This window comes from Nuphar pumila, chromosome 3 (genome assembly GCF_984573655.1).
Source record: "Nuphar pumila chromosome 3, dmNupPumi1.hap1.1, whole genome shotgun sequence".
Taxonomy (NCBI): domain Eukaryota; kingdom Viridiplantae; phylum Streptophyta; class Magnoliopsida; order Nymphaeales; family Nymphaeaceae; genus Nuphar; species Nuphar pumila.
The window spans coordinates 28,442,981-28,451,919 of NC_143251.1; positions in this window are offsets into that span (position 1 = coordinate 28,442,981).

Below are 8,939 nucleotides of genomic sequence, written 5' to 3' on the forward strand. Positions count from 1 at the left end.
AATGAGATGTTTGCTAAATGAGTGAGTGGTTCTGTTTCTTAGACTGTGTTCCTGAGATGTTGGGGCAATCTCACTTAAATTTTGAGTGTGAAATTTGGTTCATGTGATTTTTTGTGAGTTTTTCAAAATTAGGTTAACAGGGATTTGAATTGCACAGTATGACACATGTTGGTGCCTAGATGTTTTCTACTTTAGGCAATATGATTATTGATGCTTAAATTGAAATTGGTCTGATAAGCATATTAACTGAATGCATGCCATGTTATTCTTGATTGATAACCATTAATATAACAAATATATTAATAAACATTATGTATCATAAGACATGATTAGTGGAAAATAATGGTGGAACCTATGGGTGCCTGTGGAACACACACAAAAAAGATTGAATATTCATGCAAATAATTAATAATTTTCTCAAGGAGGTCGTGCTTAAGGTTACTTAGTGATGGGGTGTGAACTGTGAGTTGTTTGAATAGGTTAGAACAACCTTGTGTTATGGGATCTTCTCATGTGGAGATTGGGCTAGTGAGCCTGGGTGTGTGTGCTGAGAGCACATGAAATTAATTAATGAGTTTAATAATTAAATAACACCCATGACCCATTCAAACCTGGAAACACTTTAGAGAGAGTGGTGATATAAACAACCAGTTGATGGTTGTTGCCTTTGGAGAGTGTGGCGTCTTTGTTGGTCCCCAGTCTTCGGTCGTAAGGGGTCAGAGTACCTCGTGTCCTAGGTGGTAAGTCCCAAATTTCTACAAAGTAGGAATCAATTTCGTATGGACCACTAGGAGATTCTCTCGGTCACGGACCACTCCAATGAAAACTCCGTGAGAGTTCACATATTCTTCTAATCAATGAGGCTAATAAAATATATGGCATAACAAATACCTCATTGAATTAGTTGAATCAAAATTATGAACCTAAGAGTGTACCTTCAGGGCAAGAAAAGAGAAACAAAAGATAAAAAATTATTATATTATTTTAGTTTATGCATGAATTGTTATTACTTTGGCATGATGCATTGTAGCATATTTGTTTTGAAAATATGAATGCAAGCATGATTGATTATGTAATTATAAATCATGCTTATTCTGATATGTTGTGTTGCATGATTTAGTAATTTAGTTGCTTATTTGAAAATATGTCATTGCTTATCTTTTGTGATTGGTTTATATCTATGTTCATGCGTTTTGGTGTAACCTACTGAGATTGTGAACTAATGCCTCTACTTTAATATTTTTCAGATAATGCTTAGGCTGGTGTGATGGCGGGTTGCTCGACGACATTAGAGGGATCATCTTTCTTCTTTCTCGAAGAATCTAGCTTCTTTTGCGACATTTTTTATTAAGTCAGATTTTGATATGATGTGTAAACTTTGATTTTAATTAAGGGTTGAATTGAGTTAATTCCTTTTATTAAGTGCTTTAAGTCCATGTGTATGTGTGTGTTTGCATTACTGTAACCCAATAATGATGTATCAGGCTTGACTGATGTGATTCCGTTGTGTTTAAATTTTTTTTTTTGAAATTTTTTGATACAAAAATTTGGGCGTTACAACTTTTGGTATCAGAGCAAAGATAAGATTATCTGGAGACACCAATCTGTCTTTTAGTAAATACAGTTTTTGTTATCAGAACTTGAGAAAGTGTTTAAGGATTCCTAACACATCTGACTATCCAACATCACTGTGAATATGTTTCAGTCCTATATTAATGATTTCAAAATTATTAATGTAGGATGCAGAGAAACTTTTATGTATTCGAGAACCTAGAAACTTGCTAGGGACACAACTCGATGGTTTGGTTGGAAATTCACCTAGTTTTCTTGTTTTGTTTAGATGGTGTAGGCAAACTGTTGTAACGACATCATGATACCTTGAACAACCTCGCAGGGGTTGTGGGCCAGCAGGCTGAGGCCATGCAGGCTATGAGAGCTAACCTACATCAGGTGGCTCATGATAGATAGGTCGATGGGGGTAGTGACATGTCTTATAAAAAATTTATGGACATGACCTCACTTGCGTTCGCAGGAAAGATGAACCCTGAGACAACTAAGAACTAGATCTGGGAGATTGAGCGAATCTTCTGTGTTCTTGAGGTTCCATAAGGTTGTAAGGTGAACTTTAGGACCTACATGCTTACAGACCACATGGGAAGGTGGTGGGAGACTACCCATTCGGTTCGATTCCAAAACGGGCTAGTGACTTGGGCACAATTCTTTGAGGTTTTCAATGCGGCATATGAGGAACAAGAAGATGCAAGAGTTCATTGACCTAAAGCAAACTGGTACTTTGGCATAGTACATCACAAGGCTCCACAGTTTGGACGATTTTGCCATAATCTATACATAGACGATCATGATCGAGCCATGAAGTTCGCCCATGGGTTGAGACCAGCTCTAAGGACCAAGGTCTATACATGAGGACCAAGGTCACTTGACAAGGCCATTAAGGTAGTCATTCTGCTAGAAGATAACTGGGTAGAAGGATAGAAGTCTAAAGGGAGACAGTTTGGGTAGCACACTGGTGGCTAGAAGAAGTGTTTTGCAAGGAAAAAATTTACACCACCTGCCAATAAGGGTAAGCAACAACATCATCATCAGGACCAAGGCGCAGTATGCCTTAAGTGTTATCGTTATCATCCAGAGAAACCATGTCCTCTTGACACGGGTGCGTGCCTACAATGTGGGCAAATAGGTCACTTCGCAATTGAGTGTCTCCAATGAAAGAATAACAACAAGAGACGGGCAACATGAGGCTAGCCTCAACCTCAACATTAGCAGCAACGCCAGCATCAGGCGCAAAAGAAGGCTATTGGTTGAGTATATGCTACTAGAACAACTGAGTTAAAGTAGGATACTGATGTCATCAAAGGTATCATTCCTATTGTTGGCTTTAGTGCTAACGTGTTGTTCAACACAAGAGCAATATGTTATTTTATTGCCACATATTATGCTTCTTTGTTGAATCTACCACCTTTGAGGGGTAGAACCATCGCTCAGGAGTAACTATCAGAGGTAGATATTTTGATTGCGGACACTATAAGAAAAATGTGGATTAGCGATGTAAAGCGTTCGTCGTATAATCCTGGTCGCTAAAATGCGACAGAATTTATCTGTCACCAATTTGTGCCTAATTAGCGATGGATCATGTTCGTCGCTAATCCGTTGCTAAATAAGGACTGATTTGGTTTTGCGAAAGAATGTATTTTGTCGCTAATCTGTCGCTAAAATTTAACGATGAATACGTATCTATCGCTAATGTCCGTCGCCAATTTAGTGAGGGATTAACCACAGATTAAATTTCATCCCAAAACATAGACTGATTTAAATTGGTGATGGATATTAGCGACGCTAATCCATCATAAAAAAATTAAATTAAATTTTTTTTGAAATATGAATATCGAGAAAAATTTCTCGTTATACAATTTATATAACCTGTGTATAAAAAACAAAGTACACATAAAAAATAGATATACAAAGCAGGTGAAATAAATTTAACACAAGTTATAAGTTAAACAAATTTAATAACCCAGTACAGTCCTTGCCAAGTTCTAATTAGTTACAAGCACGTGAAACAAATTAAACACATGAATCTAATCCCCGCCAAGATTCGGAGCATCATCCTCTTCACTGTCTCGATCTGTCTCTCCATCCATGCCTCCATCAGCTCCTCTACGCTGATCATCTCCAACATCCTATAAGAGAACCAAAATGTTAGTATTGATAAACAAAATATAATGAAATAACTTATATGCAATGCACCTAATCTAATGCAATCAAAGTAAATGGCTGAATGACACATAGACTAGCAATAAAGTAAAGGACAATAACAAAATTCAGATATGTGTTCTAAGACTGACAAAAAAAATTCATAGTGATTCAATCATCAAATATGTGTTCTAAGGTTGTCAAAAAAATGTCACAGTGATTCACGCATGCATATAATATTTATAAGACTGTCAAATAGATGTGTTATGTATCACAATCATGCATATATGTGTTATAAGGCAGTCAAAAAACTTTTATAGTGATGAAATCATGCTTATATGTGTTCTAAGGTTGTCAAAAAACTTTCATAGTGATGCAATCATGCATATATGTGTTCTAAGGTAGTAATTTTTTTTTATAGTGATTCAATCATGCATATACGTGTTCTAAGGCAGCAAAACAATTTCATAGTGATGAAATCATGCTTATATGTGTTCTAAGGTTGTCAAAAAACTTTCATAGTAATTCAATCATGCATATATGTGTTATAAAGTTGTAAAAAACTTTCATATTGATTCAATCATGGATATATGTGTTATAAGGCAGTCAAAAAACTTTCATATATGTTAATATCATGCTCATATGTGTTCTAAGGTTGTTAAAAAACTTTCATAGTGATTCAATCATGCTCATATGTATTCTAAGGCAGTCAAAAAACTTTCAGAGTTATTCAATCATGCATATATGTGTTTTAAGGTTGTCAAAAAACTTTCACATTGATTCAATCATGCATATATGTGTTATAAGGCAGTCAAAAACTTTCATATATGCTAATATCATGCTCATATGTGTTCTAAAGTTGTCATAGTGATGAAAGAATGTTTGTATGTGTTCTAAGGTTGTCAAAAAACTTGCATAGTGATTCAATCATGCATATATGTGTTATAAGGCAGTCAAAAAATTTTATAGTGATGAAATCATGCTTATGTATGTTGTAAGGTTGTCAAAAAAATTTCACAGTGATTCAATCATGCGTATATGTGTTATAAGGGTGTCATAAAAATTGTATAGTAATTCAATCATGCATATATGTGTTCTAAAGGTGTCAAAAAAATCACAGTGATTCAATCATGCATATATGTATTCAATCATGCATATACTAGCTTGAAATCTAACAACATGAAATAAATTACATGAATCTTTATACCTGACGGGCATCAGAACTTATGTTGAATGCAGACGAAGTTCCCCTGTCCCGAAAAAAGTTGCATAACTCATTATGGACAAGGTTGCACCAGAGCTCATGTTGAATGCAAGCATGGATATAGTCACACCATATCACATCAATGCCAAACATGTATCTGCAGCAAACACACTCAAATATCTTGCTAACTACTACCATGATTAGCATGGTCTTCGAACTACAAAAATAAGAGCATATGAGAAAGTAATGTGCTATATATTACAAGATGTATTTCACTAGCTCGAGTATGCTTCCTTATCACTTGTTTGACTTTCATATTTTTCTTCTTCTTCCTCCTCCTCTTCGTCATCTTCGTCTTCTTCTTCATTGGGCGACCATTCACTTGGTATATCATTTGGATCATATTCTTTCATGTGTGTCTCGGACAATGGAGATGTGACATGTAGACCATGTGTGACATCGTGACCATAAAAGAAGTCATACATATCATCTGATTGATAGTAATCACCATCTTCAATAATCTTGTCTTCCTGTAACTGATCATACTCGGGGTATAGCTTAGACTTCACCTTGCAAACCGCCCACCATTCATTTCTATCTGACTTCCTTGTATTCAGATATGAAGTATAGTAAACTTGTTGAGCTTGCGATGCTAATATGAATGATTCATATGTTCCAAACCTTGATTTATGATTCACCTCCACAATGTCTGAGGCTTTGTTGACTCTTGTTGATGTGGGATCAAACCAATGACACTTGAATAAAGTTACCATATTATTTAAGCCTAAGTAAGTCAACTCCATTATTTCTTCAATAACACCGTAGTAGTCAAGTTCATTTTCACCATAATTGCTACCCTTGATACACATGTCACTATTTATCATTGACTTGTTTACACCGTAGTCTTTTGTATAGAATCGATAACCATTTACGATGTATTCGTTGTAACATTACACAACTTTGGTTGGACCATTTTGTAAATCACATATTCCTTGGTTATTAATATCATCATGGCAGACCTACGAGTATAAACAATGACTGTAAACACAACCAATTAAGTAACATATTATTATTTACACGAAAAGAATGTATGTCATTGTTCTTACCAACTCTTTCAACCATGCCACAAACTTATTTTCATATTTTTTTTGTAATTCTGAATCAGTGAGATGAGAAAGTTCTCTTCGCAACTCCAGATCAAATCGTCTGCACTTAACAAATAATTATATTACTGAACCATGTATGTAGAAAACTTAGTGTAACATATTATGTATACTTACTCGATATAGGGGTAGATCTCTGAGCAATTAAAAAGGATATAGATTTGTGTTGTGTCTTGCTCTCGATCTTCCAAGAGTCTTGACCAGCAACTACCAAATGCATTCCCAAGTGGTTTAAATATCGATAGTTTGTCAACCACAGTAACTTGTTCTCCATCATCATTACGAGGTGGGCAAGTGTAACATGTTGAAATGTGAGGCTCAAACTACATAAATGAGAAATTTAAAATCTCTTCTAAAGTGTACGTCTCACAAATTGAACCCTCTACTCTTGCTTTATTCCGAACCTTTTTTTTGAGGTCAAACATGCATCTATCAACAATATACATCTCGTAAAACAATAAATTTATAATAGCATTAGAGAGAAAATATATAAAAAAATTACCTTTCAAATGGGTAAATCCATCGATATTGCGCAGGACCGCCAACCCTAAGTTCATATGGCAAGTGTATGATCACATGTTCCATAATGTCAAAAAATACTAAGGGAAATATCTTCTCTAGATGATAAATAGTAGTGACGACAGAATCCTCTAGATTCTTTAGCTTTGTTACTACAATTTCCGATGCACATAATGTTCTAAAAAATCTACTTAACTTGGATAAAACCCCCTATATAGGTTTGTCTAACATATCATGAAATGCTAAGAAAATCAATTGTTGCATGATAACATGACAATCATGGCTCTTCAACCCATATAATTGTCTCTCGTCTATCTTCACAGCCCGAGCAATGTTAGAGACATATCCATTTGAAAATCTCAATTGTCTCAACCAGTGACATATTTCCTTTACTTGATCTGATCCAAGCACGTACCTTGCATTTGGTTTCAATACTTTGCCATTGTACTCTTTGAGTTTCAATTCTGGTCTTTTACATATTACTTTTAAATCCATACGAGCCTTTAGATTATCCTTCGTTTTCCCTTTGACATTCATTACCGTATTGAACACATTATCAAACACATTTTTCTCCACATGCATCACATCCAAATTATATAGTATCAATAAGGTCAGCCAATATGGTAGTTCTTAAAATATATATTTCTTTGTTCAATTGTGATCTTTCCCAAATCCAAGAAAGAGCCTCGCACCATGGGCATCTGTCAGTCCATGTGGAAAGTATTGCAATCGTCTTGAAATCTCTATGCCAGACAATCGTGTAGGTGGACCTTCTATTTCAGTTGTGCCTGCTTTGAACTTATTCATTTGTCGTCGGAACGGATGGTTGCTATGTAGAAATCAATGGTGACAATCAAACTAACACAGATTCCTTCCATGCGTCAATCTAAAAGATTTTCTATCCTCCATGCAGTACGGACATACCAACCTCTCATGTGTGCTCCAACAATATAACATACCATATGCAGAAAAGTCACTAATTGTTCATAAAACAATATCCTTCATATTGAAGTTTTGTTTTTTGTGAGCATCGTACGTGAGAACACTATCATCCCACAGTATTTTCAGTTCATCAATCAATGGTTTTAAATATACATCAAGATTTTGGCCCGAAGATGTCGGGCCAGGGATCAATAGATACAAGAAAAGATTTTGACGCTTCATAGACAAGCTTGGAGGAAGGTTGTATGGGTGACAAATATTGGCCAACACGAGTATGGGGTTGATCTACCCCCCAAATGGATTAAATTCATCGGTATATAAACTGAGCCTAATATTTTTCACTTCCATTACAAAGATCTGATGAGTACGATCAAAGTGCTTCCAAACTTTTGCGTCAACATGATGTGTGATCTTGTCTTCATCATGTCGAACTTTATTTGCATGACATCTCATATGTGTAGCTGTCATCGAAGACATACAATCGTTGCAATTTAGGAGTGAGAGGGAAGTAACAAAGCGACTTGTATGGCACTTCTTTTGACCTTGTGCTACCATTACCCCTTGTCTTTGACTTGAATCGAGGATTCTCACATGATCTTTTAAATACAACATGCAGTGATTTGGACAAGCATCTATTTTTTGATACCCCATACCTAAAGTGTTGACCATAACCTTTGCACAATAGAAATTTTGTAGCAATTTCTCATCTTTGGACAACATACTCTTCACAATAAAGCACAGACAGTCAAAATATGATTGACTCAAATTATACTCGAACTTCAAATTCATTAGTTGAATAACTGCAGACAAAATAATGTGTCTTTCGCAACCATTCCAAAGTAGCTCATCAGCATCTCTAAGTAAATCATAAAATCTACTAGCTGCATCGTTTGTTGCTTCTTCCCCTACCCCAGTTGGTACATCACTAGAACCCATAGTAGAATCCAGTTCTGGTCTTGCGACATCAAATATCAAATCCACATATGGATTATCGTGCACCACATCCACCCGTGCATCAAAATTATTGTAAAATTCTTCACCATGAAGTGTCTAATTCTGATAATCACTCACAAAACCCTTCCTCTATAGGTGATGTCTAACGCCATGAGGTTTTACAAATCAATTATTTTTACACATCGTGCAGGGACACCTGATCTGATTTGTGGGATCCACTATATTGACACTTGCTATTGCAAATTCAATAAAACTGTCAACACCATCTATATATTCAAGTAATACCTCATTGTCAGCTATCCTACGGTACATCCATTCACAGTTTGCAGTCATTTTTTCTTATGATGTTACGGATATTATTCTAACCAGTTAAAAGAGAATAATAAGAATGCTATGATGAAGAAAAATATCTAATTTATCATGTATTCATGGTGGATGTAATGATT